The sequence below is a fragment of the Anastrepha ludens genome, chromosome 6, assembly GCF_028408465.1.
Source record: "Anastrepha ludens isolate Willacy chromosome 6, idAnaLude1.1, whole genome shotgun sequence".
In the NCBI taxonomy this organism is placed as follows: domain Eukaryota; kingdom Metazoa; phylum Arthropoda; class Insecta; order Diptera; family Tephritidae; genus Anastrepha; species Anastrepha ludens.
In genome coordinates, this window is record NC_071502.1 from 99,113,556 (window position 1) to 99,136,508 (window position 22,953).

Genomic DNA, 22,953 nt, shown 5'->3' on the forward strand with positions numbered 1-22,953 from the left:
AATCGTTGTTCACAACATCAATGGCTATCGCCGGTACTAAAATCATATTATCATTTCAATTATTTCGTTTTTTATTATTAAAAAACCCGATGTTTAGAGAGTCATACTCAAAACGGCGCCATTTTGTCAAACCAAATTTTATTCTAGCAGCGCGACAAAGCTAAAGTCATACTAATTAATAATTTTTTTTTTGGGTTTTATGTTTTAAATAAATAGAAGAACCAAAATGCACAAAACCGTCCAGGTCCAATTTTTCTGGAGCGTCAACTTCCGCGCCATTTTTAAAATAATTCAAATTAAAAAAAAAAACATTTTTTTTCGTTTTTGTATGTAAAGATAAAAATAAAAAGCCTGAAAAATTTAAATATCGTTCTTCATTTATGTTACAGTTAAAGAATTCCTGAAAATACCCCAATTCTTCGAGTTCTTAAATAAATAATAAAATAAAATAATTATTAATTAAAAAAAATAAAAATAAAATAATTATTATTTAAGTAGAAATCTGTCGCAGAGTTTATTCTTAATTAAATTTTCATTACTATTTAATGTGACCAGAAGTTATTTAAATTTAAAAATCCTACCTAATTTCTTTAAACAAGTCTCATGCACATCGGATAATCAATTTGTTGGGAGCCCTATCTATAAACACCGATTTTCAAACCACCGTTTTATAAACAATTTTATTTTCTCAATTATCACCATTAAACGACTCACAGTGCACTAACTGCACACAATCAACAACAATATACCCAACAACAACAGCGTAATAATTGGGACACCGCGGTGGGGAGACTCCACAACACACCACCAGCAGATAAACACCGGCGACATTGGCAGCGACAGCGGCAGAGGCAACGCCGCCCCCCATCATACCATTGCTCTTCGTTTAATCAGTGCTCTATGCAATTGCCCTCGCCTTAAAATATTTGTTGGGCAGCGCCGCACCGTTCGTTGTGGTTATTCGGCTCATCGGTTGTTGGGTTCGCGACCACAGAACGTAGGCACATTACCCATGATGGAAAGAATAATGAGATAGCGCCTATCGTGGTACCGTTGCTTTGCTCTCAGCGAATTTGACAAGGTGTTACGTGCTTTTAGCACCAGTATGGCCAGATTACCATTTTCGTAACTTGATTTAGCATGTTTTTTTTTTTTGTTATTTAGTCTCGGAGTTTTAGTTCTTTCTTCATGACATTTTTCTAGCCTGTTCTAATTAAAATGTAATGTTTATAGTTTTGTAAAATATACATTTTTTAAAAACTGGTTCAATAATTCACTAAGCTTTATTTAGCTTTACTTTTTTTAACATCTGGTCACATTGCCCGAGATTCTAGTCGTTGTTAGAGTTCTTCTGCTTTCAGCAGGCAAACCTCTTTCTCTCTCGCTGTTGCCTAGCTTTGGGTATAAAAACGCACTAAAATGCCCACTTAAAGAAAATAAAACACCAAATTTTTATTGAATTACTTAAAGAACTTTGTATGCGTGACAAATTGTTTTTAAAATGTGCATTTTTTTAAATAAATGTGTTATGCTTATGTACAATTTAATTTATTCGTTTTTTTTTTTGTTAAGCGAAACTCGTTTGTTAAGGAACGACTTATTTGCTATATTTGAGGTTATGTAACTAAATAAGGTACACTTTTTGTAAAAATGTCGTTATGGTTTTTTCAGTATTTTCTGGTATTTTTTTGCTTATTTTTACTATGAATACACCTCTTCATGCCCTATGTCCCACTGAGGATTGATGACCGGATGAAACGATTACACCTCTATGGTTTTAATTCGCATTCAGTAAACTCAAACGCTTTGTAAAATGTGTAAAAAGGTTTCTAATGTTAAGTAGAGTGGAAAGAAAAACATTTAATATGTTCGCATTAACTTAAAAACAGCAAAAAATTAAATTTGCACTTTCGAAATATCAAACTTTATAAGAAACAACAAATTTGCATTAGCTCTAAAATCTTCTCAGAGCGACCTTTTTTACATTCTTTTGTTTAATAATACAGTTTTTTTTTAACTTACAGTTTCGGTAGCTTTGAATTAAAAAAAAAGAAACAAACTCTAAACCTAAACATCTTCGCATTTTGGGTATAAAAAAGCACTAAATTTATTGCGAAGAGCAAATGGTTGGCAACACTGCACAACTCGGCAAACGTGACGTCACGCACTCTCTGAAGGGGCGCAATCTTGTTTCAGTCATTCTTGCATTAACCAGTCGAATGTTGATTTTTCCTCATCACCGTTGAGATGTTGAGCTGTTGAGAGTGCATAGCATTCGTAGTCAGCTAGCCATATAAGCAAGCTGAGACATTGAGGCAGTGACGAGCCAGGCAGCAGTCATTACAATCAGTTGCTTTTGGTATCTACAGCGAGTTGGTGTATTTAGATCGCATAGCGTTGTCGCGAACTATTTTCCATACAAATTGTAGCATTTGTATTGTGTATTGTAATTTATGGTGTGTTTTATTGTAATTCTAATTGGATGTGCGCGCGCGAGTGTGTGTGTGTGAAGCACATAGCACATTAGAATTAATAAAAATAAAATAGCAAAACATTTCGAACATTTTTGAATTCTCTTACCTGTACGAAATACTTGGCGCAGTGCGAAAGTGGAAAGGTAAATTGTATAGAAGGTGAAAATGAGGAATTCGTCTATTAAACAAAAACAAAATATAACAATGTTTATGTAAACTAACGGATGAAACGTACATAATGGGAAGTAAGAATTTGGGATATTTAATGAAAATAGAACTGTTGTGTTAAGAAATTAAAAAAAAAAAAGTTTCTTTTGTTTTCAAAAAAGACGCGGAAAATTTTTGTTTATATTGTTTGTGTCAAAAAGTGTGGTTAGTGTTTGTTGATGTGACTAAAATGACCAAAAAGCCAAAAATAAGAGAAAATAATATATAAATAATAATAATCGTAGAATTTTTGCATAAAAGAAATATACCATTTTAACGTTTAATTGCTGCTAGTTATCTGAAAAAGTGAAAAAAGTTCGTGTTGCATAAAAAGAAGTTTTAAAAATTCTATGGCAAGGGATTAATGAAAAATATTTAAAAAAATATAAAAAAATGCCGTTTGAAGAAAAAATATCGGACATTTGAAATTTAAAAAGTTATTATTAATTATTATTGTTATAAATGCAAGACAAAAAATAAAAAATAATAAAAATAAAATAAAATTTTATAAAAAAAACATATTAAGAAGTGAAAAAAATACAGCATAAAATAAAAATAAAATATAAAAACAAAAATAAAAATGAAATAAACCGAAATGAAATGACAGAAGCGAAATGAAATACCATTTGAATAAAAAAATATCGGAAATTTAAAAAAAAAAGAATTTTAAATATTATTGTTGTAAATGCAAGACAAAAAATAAAAAATAATAAAAATAAAATAAAATTTTATAAAAAAATATATTAAGAAGTGAAAAAAATACAACATAAAATAAAAATAAAATATAAAAACAAAAATAAAAATGAAATAAACCGAAATGAAATGACAGAAGCGAAATGAAATACCATTTGAATAAAAAAATATCGGACATTTAAAAAAAAAGAATTTTAAATATTGTTGTTGTAAATGCAAGACAAAAAATAAAAAAATAACAAAAATAAAATAAAATTTGATAAATAAAATAGAAGTGAAAAAGAAAGCAGAACAAATTAAAATTAAATAATAAAAATAAAAAATAAAAAACAAAAAATAGAAATAAAAATGAAATAAACCAAAATGAAATGACAGAAGCAAAATGAAATACCATTTGAATAAAAAAATATCGGACATTAAAAAAAAAAGAATTTTAACTATTATTGTTATAAATGCAAGACACGAAATAAAAAAATTATAAAAATAAAATAAAATTTTATAAAGAGATAAAGAAGTGAAGGAAAAGAAAACAGAACAAATTAAAATGAATTTATAAAAATAAAAAATAAAAACAAAAATAAAAATGAAATAAACCAAAATGAAATGACAGAAGCGAAATGAAATACCATTTGAATAAAAAAATATCGGACATTAAAAAAAAATTTTAACTATTATTTTTGTTAATGCAAGACAAAAAATAAAAAATAATAAATAAAATAAAATTTTATAAAAAAAAATAAAAAAGTGAAAAAAACAAAATTTAAAAAATTAAGTAATAAAAATAAAAAATAAAAATAAAATAGACCAAAATGAAATGGGAGAGCTAAATGAAATTTAATTTTGTTTAAATAAAATGAAATTAAGTTAAATTAATCAAAAGTAAGAAGAATCGAAAATTTAAAATTAAGGAAGTTAGCCCGAAACAACAACTTTAAACAAGAAAAGTTTAAATTGTTAGTAATAGCAATTTTCGAGAAAAAAAAACAAAAATAAAAATAGGCTATTCTCAAAGAAATCTATAAAAATAGTACAAAGAATTAAAACATAGGAAGAAAATTTTAAACTATACACCTTTATGCTACTGAAGGTCCCAGCTAAAAACTAATAAACATAAGTAGGCCTATTAAAATTTTCAATTTAGGCAAAAAAAAGTAAAATAAAAAATGCGTTTGCTTGAGTTTACTTATAGTTTTATTATTATGTAAGCTTTTAAAAATAAAAATAAAATGTAAATTAAAAAAAAAACATCTTATAAAAATGTCTGAAAATAAAAGAAAAATAAAAAGAAACATCTTATAAAAATGTCTCAGGATTTGAAGTTTCTTTACTTTGGCTCATAAATTCTGATGCCAAATACCTATATTTAAAAGCGCAGCTTTTTTCCTAGAGAAGATTTGCAACAAAGAGGTCATCAAAGTACATCTTTTGGCTTCTAACCCTTTTATTTGTAAAATAATAATTATTCTCAGACCTATTTCTCTGCCACCAACAAAAAAAAAAAAAGAAATGCTAAAATTTCAACTTTCCTAGAAATTTACACGCTTAGTTTCTACTCCTAAAACAGGCTAAATAAATAAAAAAAATCCACTTTGGGATTTTTAATTATTGGAGCTGCTTAGTTCAACTACAAAAAAAAAAAACAAAAAACTAAGGCACTACTTGTGCAAGTAAGTATCCGGCACATGCCGAGTAAACGTCTCTTGTTTGCAAAGCTGTTACAAATTTCACGGTTAATTAAAATAAAATACAACATCTGAATCAACTGAAAATTTGAAACAAAGCAATATACAAAAAAAAAACTACATGAAAAAATTAGCGCCTTTTTCGCAAAAAAAATAAAAAACAAACATCTAACGAATTACACAGTGCAGCGCAGCGGTGTTTTACGCATACCAACAACCTTATTTTGTTTTGTTTTTGAAAAATCAATAGCGACCAAATCTCAAATCAAAACAAATCCACCAATTCCGTCTGTGTAACACTGAAAGTGCTTAAAAAAGGCAAAAAAAGCAAAAGGAAAAAAAAAAACAAATACAAATATAAAATTTATAAGAACAACTGTAAATGGTTTAACATAATAGCAGCTGCTGCATTCAAGGTTAGTACAAAATCTAGTAAATAATTAAAAAAAAAAAACAAAAAATAGAAAGTCTAGTTAAATTTTTGCAATACTCGCACTTACAAGTGTACGAGTGTTCAGTGAAAGGTGTACAAATGGCAGTTGGGGTAGAACAGGAAGTTGTGAGCGTGAAATTCCTTGACACCATTGCAATTTCTAACGCTGACAGAGCAATAACAATCAAGAATATTATCACCAACAACTTACCCATGAACAACAATTCGCAATGAGGCAGCGCAATGTGTGAAATGCATGTATGTATGTGCATTTGTATACACACAATTACATTTTTGTTGTTGCCTACCTTCTGTTGGTTGCCAAACATTTTCCTTAGCGATTCTCAATTTTGTTTTTGCTGTCTGCCTTTTCAGTTTTCTTTGCTGCTCCCATTTGTGAATGTGAGTACACCCGCGGTTGTTTGATTTTCCAACACCAATAATCATAGGCATCAACAACAACACAATGGTAACAACAAATATGTTGATAACACACACCACCGGTCGTTTGGCCACTCACGTGTCGCTCACTTCTTTTGGGTTTCTCTCTTGCATGGGCACTCACTGGCTCCCAAAGTGCATGAATACCAAATATATGTTCTCACCGTTTAATTGCTTGACTTAGCGGTTATTGGAGTTGGTTTATTTAGTTAGGCGCATGCGTTGCATGCGTTGTTAGTGTACTCGTATATTTGGGACATTGCCAGTGTTGCCATACTTGGTATTTTTTTTAGTAACCTATGAACCGACAAACAAATAAATAATCGACGAATTTAAAATATTTGAATGCAAGTGTTATTAGTTGACTCGAGTGCTGTTTAATTTATTCAGTTTCCTCGTTCCATCGACATGGTTATGGTAAATGTGTCTTTTCTCACATCCTATGCATATTCCCTTTGTTGTCTTGTTATTTGCATGAAGGAAAATGTAGAAACATGAAATATTTACCCAAAATCTTCGAATATTTTGAAGGCTTGAAATTGATATTTGTTGATTTGATTTTTGTTTTATTTGGAAGTCCCGTATTCCCTTAATAATTTCCTTAAACTCAGAGTATATTTTGCCACAATCGTCATTTTCTCAACAGACGGTTTTAGTTTCCCGGATTTACTAGAATATCCAGTCAAGGGTTGTCACTTCAACAACACTCCGCAAAAATGTACGTGGAGGTTTTTATGCTACTATAAAAACCTCAGAACAACAATAACTTTTAGTTTCGTTTTTCATCAAATTTGGTCTCTTTCAATCTTTTATATTCACTATTATATATTATATGCAGCTAAAGGTCGAAAGCTGTTACTGACTGTTGTAAACGAATGTTTTGTGCTTAATATACCTACTCTAGTCCTTGGTGTAAGTCTCACTGCAAACATAGAAAATCAGGATGTTTTCTAACAGCGGTCGCCGCTTGATTGGAAATAATAAACACAAATTCTTATAAAACATAATTTTCTAACTAATATTTATTTGTCTTCAAAAATTAATGATTGTTCTCTTACTTGGTGAACTGTAACTTTGATTGTTTATTTGAGTATTTCTTGGTAACAGCGCTGCAGAAAATGTAGAGCTCACTTGTGTTTCAATAGGAAGTCTGGCCATTGTTATTATTGAAAAGTTGTGCGCAAATGTCGTAACTATATTTTTAACGATTATATTTAATGATTGTATGGGTTTCATGAGAGTAGTTATTTGATAGCGAGTGGGGAAATTAATCTGATACTAAGAAGGCCTAACGAATGTAAAGAGTGGGATAATAGCCATAGTTTTAAGTACGGTTGAGAGAAGAAACTTCTCTGTGTAAATCGTGAATACCCGGCTCTTAGTAGATTTGATAGAATCAGCTGTTGGGCTGGCGTAACTATGGAGTTTTGTTTAAAGTTTTTCGTTTACAAAAACATTTTTTACAAAATTTTCTTTCTTTGTATTCTCCTTTCTATTATTTTTCTTGTTTGCTTTGACCTAACCTAACTTTTGATTCCTTTTGACAAACCGACTATTTTAACATTAACTTCCTATTTTTCGCACATATTTCTTCTACAAGCACGTTACCGTCAAGTTACGCTAATTTTCTATTTTAATCTGCGTAATTTTGTATTTTACCATTCTTGAGTTTTGAAAAATTTCACCGGGCATTAAAGCCTGGCGCTTCTTGTGTTGTTGTACTGCAGTTACTTTCAAATTCAATGCCATGTGACAGCTTGTAATCATTTTCAATAGAAACGGGTTTTTTTTTTTTGAATATATTTTTAGAGACCTTGCGTTAATGGTATCATGGAAGGTGCCCTTGTATGTCTGTTAAATGGGGTTTAATAATTTTCCACATCGTTCTTTAGCTTTGTTTTGTTCTCTTGGTTAAAATTATGGAAAGTGTGGTTAAGTTTCAAGGGCTGGTGTTGATTTTGAATAAAAAACAATTTTTTTAGGAAATTAGTGTCATTTCTCGTTATTGTGATAAAACTGGTATGGCTCAATTACGTATGGGACAAAATATCGGCTAAATGGCTAAACACCTCCATCCGATGGTCCCAACTTTCCATGACGCTGAGGCATAATTGAGGTTCTATGCCGTTAATGTGCCGAATTATCTGATCCTTTAGCTCTTGAATTGTTGCTGGCTTATCGACGTACACCTTTTCTTTCAAATAACTCCAAAGAAAGAAGTCCAACGGTGTCAAATCAAATGATCTTGGCGGCCAATTGACATCGCCGCGACATGAGATTATTCGGACATCAAATTTTTCGCGCAAAAGAGCCATTGTTTTGTTAGCTGTGTGACAAGTGGCACCGTCCTGTTGAAACCACATATCGTCCACATCCATATCTTCCAATTCGGGCCTTAAAAAGTTCGTTATCATCTCACGATAGCGAACACTATTCACAGTAACTGGCTGACCGGCCCAATGATGCCGCCGTCCCATAAACCGCACCAAACAGTCACTCTTTGTGAGTGCATTGGTTTTTCGGCAATCACTCTTGGATTATCATTCGCCCAAATGCCGCGAGGCAATTTTGCTTATTGACGAATCCACTGAGGTGAAAATGTGCCTCATCACTGAAGATGAAGTGCGCGATATGCATTTTGATTTGAACGCCCGTTTTCATAATAAGCCTGAATAACTTTAACACGTTGCTCGATTGTGTATCTTTTCATGGGCCAAATTGAGTTAGTCTGAGATTGAAAATGTCAAATGAAATGCAGAAAAAAATGTGGTTCACATTCAATGCCCTTGAAATTTAACCACCCTTTAGATGTAGCCTCAAATTTGTAATATAGAATAAGAATTTATTTTGTTGTAAGCGAGAAGTTATAATACTTGAAAAATTTTAATTTCGTGCATGACATATTTATTGCCAATAATTGAAAACGGTGGTAACCCTCCTGCGCTTTTGCGCTTCCTGTGTTTGTGCCTTTGCTGTGCCTTCTTTCTTGGGTTCAATCTTTTGTCTCCAAATTAAGGAATTTTACAAAACAATCTTATGTTATTATTATCAAATTAAAAATTTCCTTTATTTTTGTCCAGCTAAGATGAAGAGTAATAAAAGCAAAATGAGAGAGAGAGAGAGAGCAGTCTCACACGTTGGCTAACCACAAATGCGCTGGCGCGCTCTTCAAAACATTTACTTGAATATTTTCTCATTTGTTTCGCACAAATAAATTTCATGAATATTTTTTGAGATGTTATTATGGTTGAATTAAATTTTCGCCAAATATTGTGCTTTATGGAAATTCAAAGCGAAGTGAGACCGGGAGAAGTGCAATATGAAAATGAAGCAATAAATAAATCAAAGGGGTGGAATGGGTGGTGAAAACCCAAAACGTGGAGTAAGGCGATGAAGTGGCAATGAATCAGATACTACTTAACTGTGATAACAATATTGGCTGCCATAAATGTGTGCAGTGTAAATGTGCTTTTATCTACTGGTTAGTTAGTGCGGCATGCAAATTATTTACATACGAAATTTATTTACATACGAGCGACTATTCGAGTGAATATTTATTTTTTGTATTTGTTGGTAGTGGCAGTGGACATGCATACACACATAACGTGCGCTGCTGCGTACCCTGTTGGGAAACCGAGAGCACTGAGATGAGTGCGGTAAGGCTGATTGCCTTACATTGGCCACATACTCACTAGTTGCAAAGAGTTTAAATTTGGAGAGTGGTCAGTTCTGCATCGGTTCAACTATGGATTAACGACTCCATGAGATCTACCCATAGAAGACATTGGTCTGAGTTGGGCTGCTGCAGAGTGGGTAAGTGGTTTGTGATAGAACCAATTTAGTGACCTCTCTCCTAAAACTTAGTAGAAAGAACCTGAGAGTACTGGTGGGTGTAATCATAAATGTAAACCACTGTAATACATCCAGGTGTAGTATGATACAATGGACATCTTCACTGAGTGCTTGGATTTGTCCAACCTACCACAAATCTAATCTCATCCAATCGAACCCGCCTCTAAAATACAAATACTTATAGAGTATGCCAGTATACCTAAGAGCGCACTGATGTGACTCAGAACTTTCATTTCGTTAACGCTATTAGTTTCTTCTAACAATGGTTGACCGTCGGCAGGCAATAATAAATCTTTGAGTAGATGTCTAGCAAGACAATTTTTTTATAAGAATTCTCGTCATTCGGGGCAGTACAGATCCCTCTAACAATCAACTAAATACCTACTAAAAGTTGTACGCACCAATTGATTATACTAATAGCTTATGTCCGAGACTCTGTCTGCGAGTTTTCCAACGCTAATAATAATTTTTATTTACAGATCACAGAAGAACAAGAAAGAAGAACCACTAAAAAAAAAAAAACCGTATCTACAAAATTTTTTTGAAAATACAGTGCACTCGCGATAACTCGAACTAATTAAAACAGGCGCTGTTCGATTTATCGAATTTGTTCGACTTATCAATTGAGTGTGCTATGTTAAAAAAACAGTCATCGATATCGATTTTTTTCAATTAAATTTATTTATTTATTTACATATGGATATGAACATGAATATGTTTAAAATAATTAATTCGTTTCAATATTTTTCATCAAATATTTGGCAGTCTTTGTGTCAGTAACACAAAAAAGTCAGTTTTTACAGAAAAGTTAGGCCGAAAAGAAAGTTGTAATGTGTGTTTGTCTTTTCTTGCCTGCAGCAATGTTGAATATGACTTTTTCACGCAGCAATTGAAGAGTGTTAACCTTTGCGGGGCTTACTTGTTCAGTTGTGGCCCACTGAATTACCTTATTGATAGAGCTAACTGCCTCCTCAGATGATATCCGCTCACATGTCTCAGTTGTGTTGTTAAACTCAGACTCAGAATCACTAGTTTCAATTATTACTTCTGTGTCGGTAAATTCGGCACCATCATTCCATTTGCTAACATCATAAAGCGAAAATTCGACCTGTAAATTATGTTTTTCATGTTATGTTCTTTCAAGATGAGTCCACTTATTGGGTAATTCTTTTTTCTTTGGGACAGAAACCATTTGTATAAAGCGGCTTTCATTTTAGGAAACTCAGAAGCTTTTAAAGTTCTCCTCTTCCCAAGCCCCAAAAACGTGTTGTTTACTGCTTTTAAAATTGCCTTGTCTTTCTTTTTTATAAGACTTATGGTGGACTTGGCTACTCCATATTCCTTCGCTAGAGAAGTAACACTACATCCACGTTTAATTTTGTTAAGGACTTCAGCCCTCTCTTTTAATGTTAAACACTTCAACCTTTTACGATCCATTACTCACATGCACTGATACACTACAAATGACAAATTTAAAGCAATTTGGTCAATGCAAGATGTTGTTCCCAGAAAACTAACGGGATATTAACGTCGAAATATTCATATGGACAATACACTAGTATACATATAATTTATATACATATACTATTACATATGTATGTATGTACAAAATGTACATGTTTGAAAAGAATGTGTGTACAAATAAATTTGTTTTTTTGTTCGAGTTATAGAGCTTTAATATTGTTCGAGTTACAAACTAGTCAATAGGGAAAAAAATGTGTTCGAGTTAGCACGTCGTTCGACTTAGCGGCTATTCGAGTTACCGCGAGTGCACTGTAATGTATTAGATTTTTGCGCAGCTAAAATTTTTGTTTGTATGCAGATTATAAGAGTTGGAATTGGAATTATAGTTATCCGGAAGTTTCCAAGCACTCAAAGCACTGAAACCCTCTATTGGGTGTTTGGTCGAGTCCCTCCATCTATATGTGAGGTGCGTTTTGTTGTTTTTCTATAAATTGAGGCACCTACAGTTTTATGCTGCCTCCGAACGGCTGTTGTTTTTTTAAGGCGTTTTTTATGGCAGAAATTCACTCGGAGGTTGGCTAATGTCTGCCGAGGAGTGACTGCTGTTTCGTGGAAAAATCTTTATCTAACATTTAGTGTTTCACATTCCAGATTTTGAGCTCGGCCACTACCGATTGGTAAACACCAACAAATCCATTCGTCTGCGGCGGCCGCCAAACCAGTTATTTCTGTTACCATATAATTATTATATCATGCAAGAAAATGGTAGTCCTGTTAAGTAGAAAACTATTTCTTACCATGTAACTAATTAATTAATTTAATATATGGAAAATAACAATAAATTATTATTTTACAATAAAAAAAAAAGGAGCACTAGCTGCCAGGGCTTACGGCTCAAATATGAAAATATCACTTGTAATTTACTTGCACACAAATTAATTTACATTTTTACATTCCGCCCCCATCCTCGTAATCCGCAGCATCAGTTGGCTGTATTTTTTGCGATTTTCGTGATGTCACCTCGTCTTCCTCCGAGCTGTACGCGCTCAATTCATCCGACATATCATTGTTAGCATCTAAATCGTTGTAGTTGTGGTTGCTTTTATGAGTATTTGTACTCGTATTGCTTTTCGTCGTTTTACACATTTTTTGAATTTAATTTTAATTCAATTTCCTATATTTGAAAAATTTAATAGAAAAAGGATTTATTTTCTGACCATGTAACTAATATACAACAGTTTTGCGGCTTTCTACAGGCGGCACTGTTTACGCCGACAAAAGAAGAAAAATAGCTTTATAGGGAACGATATTGAGACAATCTACTAGAATTTAATCTATCCAGAGCACTTTTGGGTTGTTGTTACCGAAAAGGCTTTAAGGATTGCATGAACTTATATTAGAAAAACTTAAGATTTATCATGAATATGAAACAAATCGAGCGCTAAATACGATTTTTCTAAATATCTCGTCTGTAGCGACGACCTCTTATTGCCGTGACGCGAGCAGTTGTATAGGAATAAATTGAAAAAAAAGTGAATTTTAATAATATATTTAACCACATACTTGAAACAACGATATCTGCTATAACTTTATTTATTTATTTCAATTTATTTATATAAATATAACCTATACCTTTTAAAGCGTAAGATCTCGAACTCCTAAGGATTGAGCTACAATAGCAATTTGGGAGGTGAAATGATTGAAGTACCACTCTGGCACTCCCCTCGGCAGCTCTAAAGCGCCGTTTTAATAATAGCAATTTGAACGCCCTTCCAATATAAATATAATATTTTCTGGTAAATAAAGCCATTGTAAAACAGACTACTTTCTGATAGGCTTTCAATACTAACTAAACCATCCAACACTCCCTTCGTTTTCATGTTAATCTCTCGAAAGAGCATATTTACTGGATATTCTGTTGGATGATCTGCATTTTCCTGCTGGGTATCCACAAATATACCTACCTATATACATTCATACATACATACGCACACAACTCTCTGTGAGTGCATTGAACCATCTGTCAGTTGGCATATCTAGTCGACATGCGATATTTAATTTTTGCCATTGCTACTGCCATTAAATATGTATAGACTCGTACCTGCGGGTAAGTTTGTAAGTTCAAAAAATGGCAACAACAAGTGAGTTGGCAACCAGCAAAATACAGCAATATAATGACTGGTATTTGCAAAGCATTTATCTTGTATAAATATTTAATGCAAAAATGCTTTGCACCTCCACCCACTGGCTGGTTACACGCCTTAAATAACTTAGCAACAATTTTGTATATGTAAATTCAGATGTGAGGCCTGAGCAAATGCTTTTACGAATACATAAACACATAAGTGTGCCTTATATACATATATATATATGCATGTATGTTTGTATGTATGTATGTATGTATGTATGTATGTTTGTTTGTTTGATGTAATGATTGCACGTAGTTTTACATATCACCTTATCATTGCTCAGCTCTTCATTTATCTGCAATTGCATTTTCCGCTTGAGCTGCGACAAACCGTACAAATCTGCTTTAATCTTTTAATTACTCCAGTGTTTTCTTCAATTTGCGCTTTTTTAACTCGTTATGAGTGCCTACTTTGCTGCTTTGAGTGTATGAGTGTACATTTATAAATACTGAAATTTGGTTGTTGCACTCTAGCAATGGTAATACTAAAGCGCTACAATTAGCTACATACATATGTATATACATACTCGTATATGTGGGACTACACTGCTAGAGCGAATAGAGTATAAAGAAGTCGCGAAAATATTTTATATATATTTTTTATCTTAATTTTTTATTTCATTTTTGTTTTTGTGTAGTTAAACTTTTTTCAATTTTTCTTCATTTTTTTAATTATTATTTTTTACAATTTTTTTATACTTTTTGTAATTTGTTTTTTTTGTTTTGTTTAGTAAAACGTGTTTTTAATTTTTCTTAATTTTTGTAATAATTTTTTTAATGATTTTTTTTTTTAAGTTTTTTAATATGTGTTTTTTTATATTGTAATTTTTTAAATTTAATTTTAGTTAAATTATTTTTTTTCAATTTTTGCTTAATTTTTTTTAACTTAAACTTTTTTGTAATTAATTTTTTTATATTTTTATAACTTTTTCTCTAAAAGCGCATCTAAAAAATCAACCTCTCATAACAGTACCATCAAATTTTCAAAAATAACAAACTTTCGTTTTCTTCTTTTAATAATAATTTTTTTTTAATTTTTGTTTATGCCTTTAGTAATTTTTTTTTGTTTAGTAAAACTTGTTTTCAATTTTTCTTAATTTTTGTAATTATTTTTTTATACTTTTTGTAATTTGTTTTTGTTTTGTTTAGTAAAACGTGTTTTTAATTTTTGTAATAATTTTTTTAATGATTTTTTTTTAAGTTTTTTAATATGTGTTTTTTATAATTTTTTAAATTTAATTTTAGTTTGGTTAATTTTTTTCAATTTTTGCTTAATTTTTTTTAACTTAAACTTTTTTGTAATTAATTTTTGTATATTTTTATAAATTTTTCTGTAAAAGCGCATCTAAAAAATCTACTTCTCATAACTGTACCAACAAATTTTCAAAAATAACAAACTGTCGTTTTCCTCTTTTAATAATTATTTTATACTTTTTGTAATTTTTTTTGTTTAGTAAAACTTGTTTTCAATGTTTCTTAATTTTTTTATTTTAGTTTTCTTAATTATTGTTTTTTTTATAATTTTTTTAATTAAATTTTTGTTTTGTTTTAATTTTTCTTACTTTTTGCTTAATTTTTTTAAATTTAATTTTTGTTTCGTTAAATTTATTTTCAATTTTTGCTTAATTTTTTTTTTACTTGAATTTTTTTGTAATTAATTTTTTTATATTTTTATAAATTTTTCTATAAAAGCGCATCTAAAAAATCAACCTCTCATAACAGTACCATCAAATTTTCAAAAATAACAAACTTTCGTTTTCCTCTTTTAATAATTATTTTAAAAATTTTTTTTTTTTAAACTTTTTGTAATTTTTTTTTTGTTTAGTAAAACTTGTTTTCAATTTTTCTAAATTTTTTCATTATTTTTTTATTTTTTTAAATGTTTTTTTATAATTTTTGAAATTTATATTATACATTTTTTTTTCAATTTTTGCTCAATTTTTGTTTAAATAAATTTTTTTTGTAATTAATTTTTTTATATTTTAATAATTTTTTCTCTAAAAGCGCATCCAAAAAATCTACTTCCCATAACTGTACCATCAAATCCTCAAAAATAACAAACTTTCGTTTTCTTCCGCGTTGCACAAAATTTTGTTTTATTATATTTTTTGCATAAAGGCTAGGACTATGCAGTAAATCTCGAATTCTGCGTATAAGAACATTCGAAATTTAAGAAAATTACATTTGTCTCGTTTACCGCTGTTGCCTGGGGGCATACCCCCACGACGGCCTCGCTTACCTTACCAGAATGGCACAAATTTTATATCTGACCACGAACTGCCACCCAGTACTGGCACATAAAAGTTGCCTACAAATGCTTTTAGTATAACAAGATCAATAATAACCGGTTCGATTTGGCTAATTTTCATTTAATTTTCAAATTTTTTAGTCAGAAACTTCGTAACCCATGCAATTTTAGTATAAATAATCAAGTGAAAGTTTCAAGTGGCTCAAAATTCGCCTGATTTTCGATGTTTTTTTTTTCGCTGAGGTGTTGCGCATTTTCTCCATATAACGAATTCACAATATTTATTTATTCATCAAGCCCTCGTCTTGATCATTGGAAATGTAGCTTGCGCTTATCACAATAGGAACTAGTGATTGGAAGCTTTCGATTGGAAGCCTAATATGCTCAAGAAATCAAGCGGTCTTGTATCACATCTTCCAGTAGGGTGATTAATTTTGCGCCACTTTGTATAAATGCGTCCTCTAAGTTTAGCAGTTGTAGCAAATGCCCTAGCAAAACGCTGAACGTGATCTACCCACCATATTTGTGAAGTGGAGAGAGAGTTTCTATTTGTCCTACATTTTCTCTCTCTCTATTCTCTATTCTGTTCCATATCTGTTTTTGTGAGCTTAGCGATTGTCGTAAATGCCGCAGAGTTTAAGGAGGAACAAATTTTAGTCCGTCTGTGTGCCGGATGTTTAGAGTCGCGTCAGAGTCTCTCTTTCTCTTTAAGTTATTCTCTATAAAATCTAAACTATATTTGCTCTTTTGAGCTCAGCGATTGCAGAAAACGTTCCAAACTCTAAACAAAACCTGATTGTAGACTGCTCACCGTATCTAATAGTCCAAGAATAGTCCAATAATAGCCCAAGAATGATAGATTAAAAGATTGCGACATCTATGAGAATATTTCTGGCTGCGACGTAACAGTTCGATACATGAATTATAAACTACTAGGTTTGGTCATTCGAAGCAAAATTGTGAAAGTAACATCGATTGCCACGTCACCGGGAATTCGGCAGCAGAGTTTTGTCCACTCATATCACACACGTATTCACACACTCGTGCAATCAGTTGTTGTGCAGACAGCAACAAAATAAAGTGCGTGAAGACTTTGTTGTTTTTTTTTTTCGAATAACACCAACCAAGGCAAATTCATTATAGTCCGGAAGCCAGGGGTCATTTTGACTTCATCATTTCATGCCGACTGATTTTAATACTGAAGGCAGACGCCATCCAATGGATGACGAAACCAACCGTCAGCTGGTGCAGTAGCGGTGGGTACGTGCGTGAGATGCTGAGAAACGTGTCGAAAAAAAATGTTTAACAAAATAAAATGAGTTGGTAAAAATTTTTTTACGACACGTTTCGTACCCGACCACAATCACACCCACCGCGGGTGCGCCAGCTGACGTTCACTTTCGTTATTCATGAAAGCTAAATCACAAGTATAGTCACGAATTTAACGGTATAAAAACGCAGTCCAAAATCGACCCCTGGCTCCCGGACTATTAAAGGTGGTGGCCCTAGGTCAACAACAATATTTTGTACATTTGATTGTCAAAGAAGAGTGTAGACAAAGTAGGAAAAAAAGTTTGAATTCACCTTGTTTCACGCTTTAAGACACGACGAAAGAAAAAAAAAAATAAGTCAACTAATTTACCGATACCAACTTTAGTAGATATGCCTTCACAGCAACAAAAAATCTCAATGTTTTCGTAAAACAAAAATCGCTTTCATGATCCCAATTATGGCAGAAATCATCTGGTTCCCTCAAAATCGCCGAGAGCAGATTAGTGCTCTGCATTCTGTACATCGTGTGTTCGATAAATTTGCCCCTTAATTACAATAATGAAAACATTTCCCCACCTACATAGAATGCCAACTCAATAGCTGATTCCGTTAAATTTACTCAGAGTGGGATGGCGGTCACCGGCTTTTGTATTCTCTGCAACGTGATAAAAACCTTGTATTACGGCAGAAGGGAATGAATGAAATAATATTTAAGCTCAGTTTATTCTCGTCTCAATTTTCTATTTTCTATTTGTTTATTTTTTTTTTATTAGTTTGCTTGTCAGTTAGAGATTTAATAAATTTGTTTACATATTTTCTGAATCTATTGTAATCTCGTTTGTTTGAAAATTAATTTACATCTCATTACTTCACATTCGCTTATCACATTTTTGCCTCTACTCTCAAGGCATGTATGTATGTAGCTCTTATGTAGACATAACTACAGCATCTGTAGTGTATCTGTATGTGCGACATTTAATTGGAAAAAGTCACAAACATTTCAATTAGTCTCATTCATGTAAGCACATGGAAAATTAATTTGCAAAATTAATACTAATTAAATTATATTAACGACACTATGACATAATTTTTTTTTTCTTTTGTGATTACTACTCACGCGTATAACCGAATAAATCTAGACGAAAACGAGCATTCAGTAGACAACAAAATTCAAATCACAAAAATCAATAGCACTTTGTTGATAATTTTTTGCTCTCGGTATGAGCTCATCTTACATACTCATATTCGTGTGCTTGGCTTGGGTTGCTGCTGTTGGCAGTCATACAATACGTTTTGATTGCAATACGATTGACTTTGTGCTTCAGCATACATACATACATTCGTTTCGACGAATACGAATTTTGATGCTCCCAGTGGCGCTATCAATTGATTAACCGGGCCAGTCCGGTCAATCACCAACAAGTCAGCCAGCTAGAAAGTCAACAAACCGGCCATCACCAGCCGAATTGTCTGTCATGTGCAAGTATGGGTAAGTGTGTGTGTGTGTGTGCGCGCTATGACAAATGACCAGTCGGTAAATGATGATTTTCGCAAGTGATAAGTTTTAAAATATATACATACATACAAGCATACGTAGTAACGTACACAAATCAAAACTAAAAATAAAATCAAACAGAAATCTATTTAATTGTAACCGGTTGGCGTTTACAGGCTGGTAAAAAAGTAAATGCCCAGCTGCGCTTGACTTTTGCAATTAATTGAGTGAAAATCTGTGTCGGTTGTAAATATAAGATTTAAATGGATTTACAAGCAGATGGATGGAATGTGCAAATAAATTGATTAAAATATATACTCGCATATTTTTAAGTGCCTAGTAGAGTGAAATCTATTGGACTGGCTGTAAGTAGAGTTCGTTAATTTTGCATGAAATTAATTTGATACTTTATTGCATTTTTGATGAGCCTTATTTAATTAAATATTGGAGGTTATATGTAAGGGGTGGTTAAGTCTCAAGGGCCGGTGTTGATTTTGAATAAAATACAATTTTTTTACGAAATCATTACCATTTCTCTTTATTATGATAAACTTGGTATCTCTTAATTACGTATGCAATAAAATATCGGCCAAATGGCCGCCGCGGGCTCGGCGGCACACCTCCATCCGATGGTCCAAATTTTCGTTGACGCTGAGGCATAATTGAGGTTCTATGCCGTTAATGTGCCGAATTATCTCATCCTTTAGCTCTTGAATTGTTGCTGGCTTATCGACGTATACTTTTTCTTTCAAATAACCCCAAAGAAAGAAGTCCAACGGTGTCAAATCACATGATCTTGACATCGCCGTGACCTGAGATTATTCGGACATCAAATTTTTCGCACAAAAGAGCCATTGTTTCGTTAGCTATGTGACAAGTGGCACCGTCCTGTTGAAACCACATATCGTCTACATCCATATCTTCCAATTCGGGCCATAAAAAGTTCGTTATCATCTCTCGATAGCGAACACTATTCACAGTAACTGCCTGACCGGCCTCATTTTGGAAAAAATACGGCCCAATGATGCCGTCGGCCCATAAACCGCACCACGCACCAGTCACTCTTTGTGGGTGCATTGGTTTTTCGGCAATCATTCTTGGATTATCATTCGCCCAAATACGGCAATTCTGCTTATTGACGTTTTCACTGAGGTGAAAATGTGCCTCATCACTGAAGATGAAGTGCGCGATATGCATTTTGATTTGAACGCCCGTTTTCATAATAAGCCTGAATAACTTTAACGCGTTGCTCGATTGCGTATCTTTCCATGGTTCAAATTGAGTTAGTCTGAAATTGAAAAATGTCAAATAAAATGTAGAAAAGAACTTAACGTTTAGGTGTGGTTCACATTCAACATCGGCCCTTGAAATTTAACCACCCTTTATATAATTGGCACTTACACCCGTTTTGGATGTTTGGCCGAGCTCCTTCTCCTATTTGTGGTTAAGTATTTGTTAATTTTTGGGTAGATTTATTTGTCCATCAGTTTTACTTCAAGAGCTTTTGAGCTGTCAGCTATCAGCTGTTTTAAGTGTCAGCTCTCAGCTGTTTTAAGTGTCACCTATCAGCTGTTTCAAGCGCAATTTTTAGACCTCTCCGTAGTTCAACTTTGCTACGAAATAATTGCGAGTTTTGGAATATAAACGCAAGACTGTATGGTTAATTCATCAAAACTTCAAAACCAATTTTGTTGGGCATGTAAAAGACAAACAAACTTGACACCCTTTCTGTGCATCAATACCAGCCGCTGTAATTAAATTGCTTGCTTGCATGACATCAATTGTTGACTTTAAAAATTAGTACAAAAATACAAATACAAGTAGTTTGCTCAGATGATGGCCTATGGATTTATAGAATAAAATGAGAAAGTTAAATTTACCAGCTTCGAACTTTGTTAGTGAGCTTTATTAATTTAGTAGTTAAACTATTCTTTCATTTAAAGTGCAGTTTAATCATGTACATTTTTTCGCAGCTGACAAAGATAAATTTGCAAATACAAAAGGTTGGTAATGTCCGTGAATAAAACTAGGTGCTCTTTATTTAATTTTATTTTACTTCTCTATTAATTAATTTCACTTTACTTTAGTTCACTTTAAAGTTAACTACACTTTTCAAAGCTCCCACTTACTAACCGAGAGATTTCAGAAATGCGAAATAAACTCTGATTTTCTGCTTGGTGAAGTGATTTGACTTCTCTTTCTTTCACTAAAAATTTGTGTATTGTTGCGAATTGTAAAGGTCACTCTTCACTGTATATTTGGCCGAACTGGTTTAATGGTTAATGGTTTTCTGCAAATGAAGGAACCTCTAGTTTTATGCCGCCTCCGAACGGCCTATAGTTTTCATAGTTTTCATGGCAGCAATACAATCGGAGATTTGCCATAGCCTGCCGAGAGGCGACCGCTATTAGAAAACCCTTTTCTATCATTTGGTGTTTCGCGCTCGGAGTTTCAGGCCTGGGCGCTACCGAAGGGTAGTCATGCGCCAATCCATTCCGGCTACGATGGCCGTGGCTAAATTATCCAATTTTTAAATTTGTATGCGCATATTTATGTATATTCGTAGGATGTTCCAAAAAAGAAGTATTTTTCCTCCCAAATTTATTCTATAGCAAAGAAAAATTAGTCATATATATGAACGAGGGCCATATGAAAAGTTCGTGCAAAATTAAAAAAAACTACTTAATTGTTTGGAGTAAACCTTTTTTATTTTGCAACATAGACTTCTTTTAGGCTTATACACTTCATTCAACGCTGTTCTAGTTGTTGATACCTCCCGAATAATAGGATTTGTCCGAGTCTTTAAAATAGCCATTCGTTTCGCCAATCACCTCCTCGTTTGAATAAAATCTTTTCTCGCCAGCCATTTCTTTAAACTAAGGGAAACTAATATTAGTCCCAGGGATTCGCGGAAGACAAGTCTGGAGAATAGGCGGCATGTGAAATGAGTTGGAGCCCTATTTCTATTACTTTTGCGACCACGCATGCTGTGACATGGGTTGAGGCATTGTCGTCGGGGAAAAGAAAAATCACTCGATTTCCGCTATTAAAACGAATGCCAAACACAAAGAAAAAGTCCGATCTGGCTGAAACTTGGTGTGTGTTCTTCTAGGAGATGCTACTAACTAAACATAACCTCGATTCGCGCCAGTAGTGTCATTTCTTTGATTTTGCACGGACTTTTCAAAGGACCCTTGTATATATTTTTCTCTTATTTAATGTTAGCCCGTGTCGCTAACACTTTAAAAGTTACGATTGAGTTTGAATTTAAATTAAATTTCGTATAAATTCATCGATATTATTATAAAACATCTCGTTTTTTAATTTCTCCTCACAAGTGCCTAAAAAATTGTAGCAAAAATAAAAAAGTTAGTACAATTTTTTTTGATTTTTTAATTTTCATTTGTTTTTTTATTTTTGGGTTCTTCAGCGTTATTTTAAAAATGATTAACATTTATTTAATTTTGGTTATTTTCAGTGTTATTATGAAAAATAGGTAAATTCTCTTTTTTTAGATAACGCTAGGGTATCATTTTCTGGTCACTAGTGATTGGAAATTAAAGGAGAAAATTAAATAATCGCCTTAGAGCTTTGTTATTTTTTAATTCGCCAGCAAAACCTTATGTGTGCGTTGCATTTCGTATTGCCTGTCAAGAGATGTCTAGCCGAGTGGAATATCCCAACACTGGGATCTCTCTGCATTATTTGCTGAATCTTACAGTGCACGATTTCTATTTCCTAAAGTCAAGTCGACACTGAACAATAGTTGAAACCGTTGAAGCTATGAAAGAAAATGCAGTACTCGTTTTAAAGGAAATGGGCAAAGTAAGACTTCCAGAACTGTTTCGAAGAATGGAAAATTAGCATTGGGAGCAGGTTTCAGCAAGATTCCGCTGCTGCCCATGAGGCAAAAACCACCCAATAGTGGCTAAAAAACAATACTGCTGGGTTCATAGCCGCAGAAGATTGACCGTCTGGAAGTCCAGATTTGAATCCTTTTGACTACAGTTTTTGATCAGAATTAGAGAACATGGCCTGTTGAAGACCTCGCAGAAATTTGGAGATTCTCAAGCAATCTTTGGTTCGTGCTGCGACGCCAATATCCATCACGGAAGCCGTGCGTGCTGCAATAGCTGAATGGCCTAATCGTTTGAAGGCTTGTGTAAAAGCAAATGGGGACCATTCCGAATGAAAATTTAAAAATTTATTGTATTTTCTACATGATTAAAAAAAATTATTATAAAAGAATTAAAAAAAAATGTTAGAAAAATTATTAAACGAGAATTATTAAAAAAGAATTATTTAAAAAAAAAAATATTAAAAATAAAAATATTAAAAAAAAATATATTACTAAAAAAAAAATTATTAAAAAAAAATTATTAAAAAAAAAGATTAAAACAAAACTATTAAAAAAAATTATTGAACAAAAATATTAAAAAAAAGTATTAAAAAAAAGTATTAAAAAAATAAATATTAAAAAAACATTATTAAAAAAAAATATAAA

At 32.4% G+C, this 22,953-nt stretch overlaps 1 protein-coding gene across 6 annotated transcripts in view; it reads left to right on the forward strand.

Moving 5' to 3' along the window:
• The first annotated feature begins 2,277 nt into the window (after window positions 1-2,277).
• The window catches only part of LOC128868542 (E3 ubiquitin-protein ligase goliath), a 256,846-nt gene continuing 236,170 nt past the window's right edge, over window positions 2,278-22,953 (forward strand). The window contains exons 1-2 of one of the 6 annotated variants that reach the window (XM_054110751.1): window positions 2,278-2,617; window positions 4,905-5,472. The gene's annotated coding sequence lies outside the window, so the exon portion shown is untranslated. Of the gene's footprint in view, window positions 2,618-4,259; window positions 5,473-22,953 lie in introns of those variants that run through there. The other 5 variants (XM_054110750.1, XM_054110754.1, XM_054110753.1 and 2 more) reach the window with 5 other exon arrangements.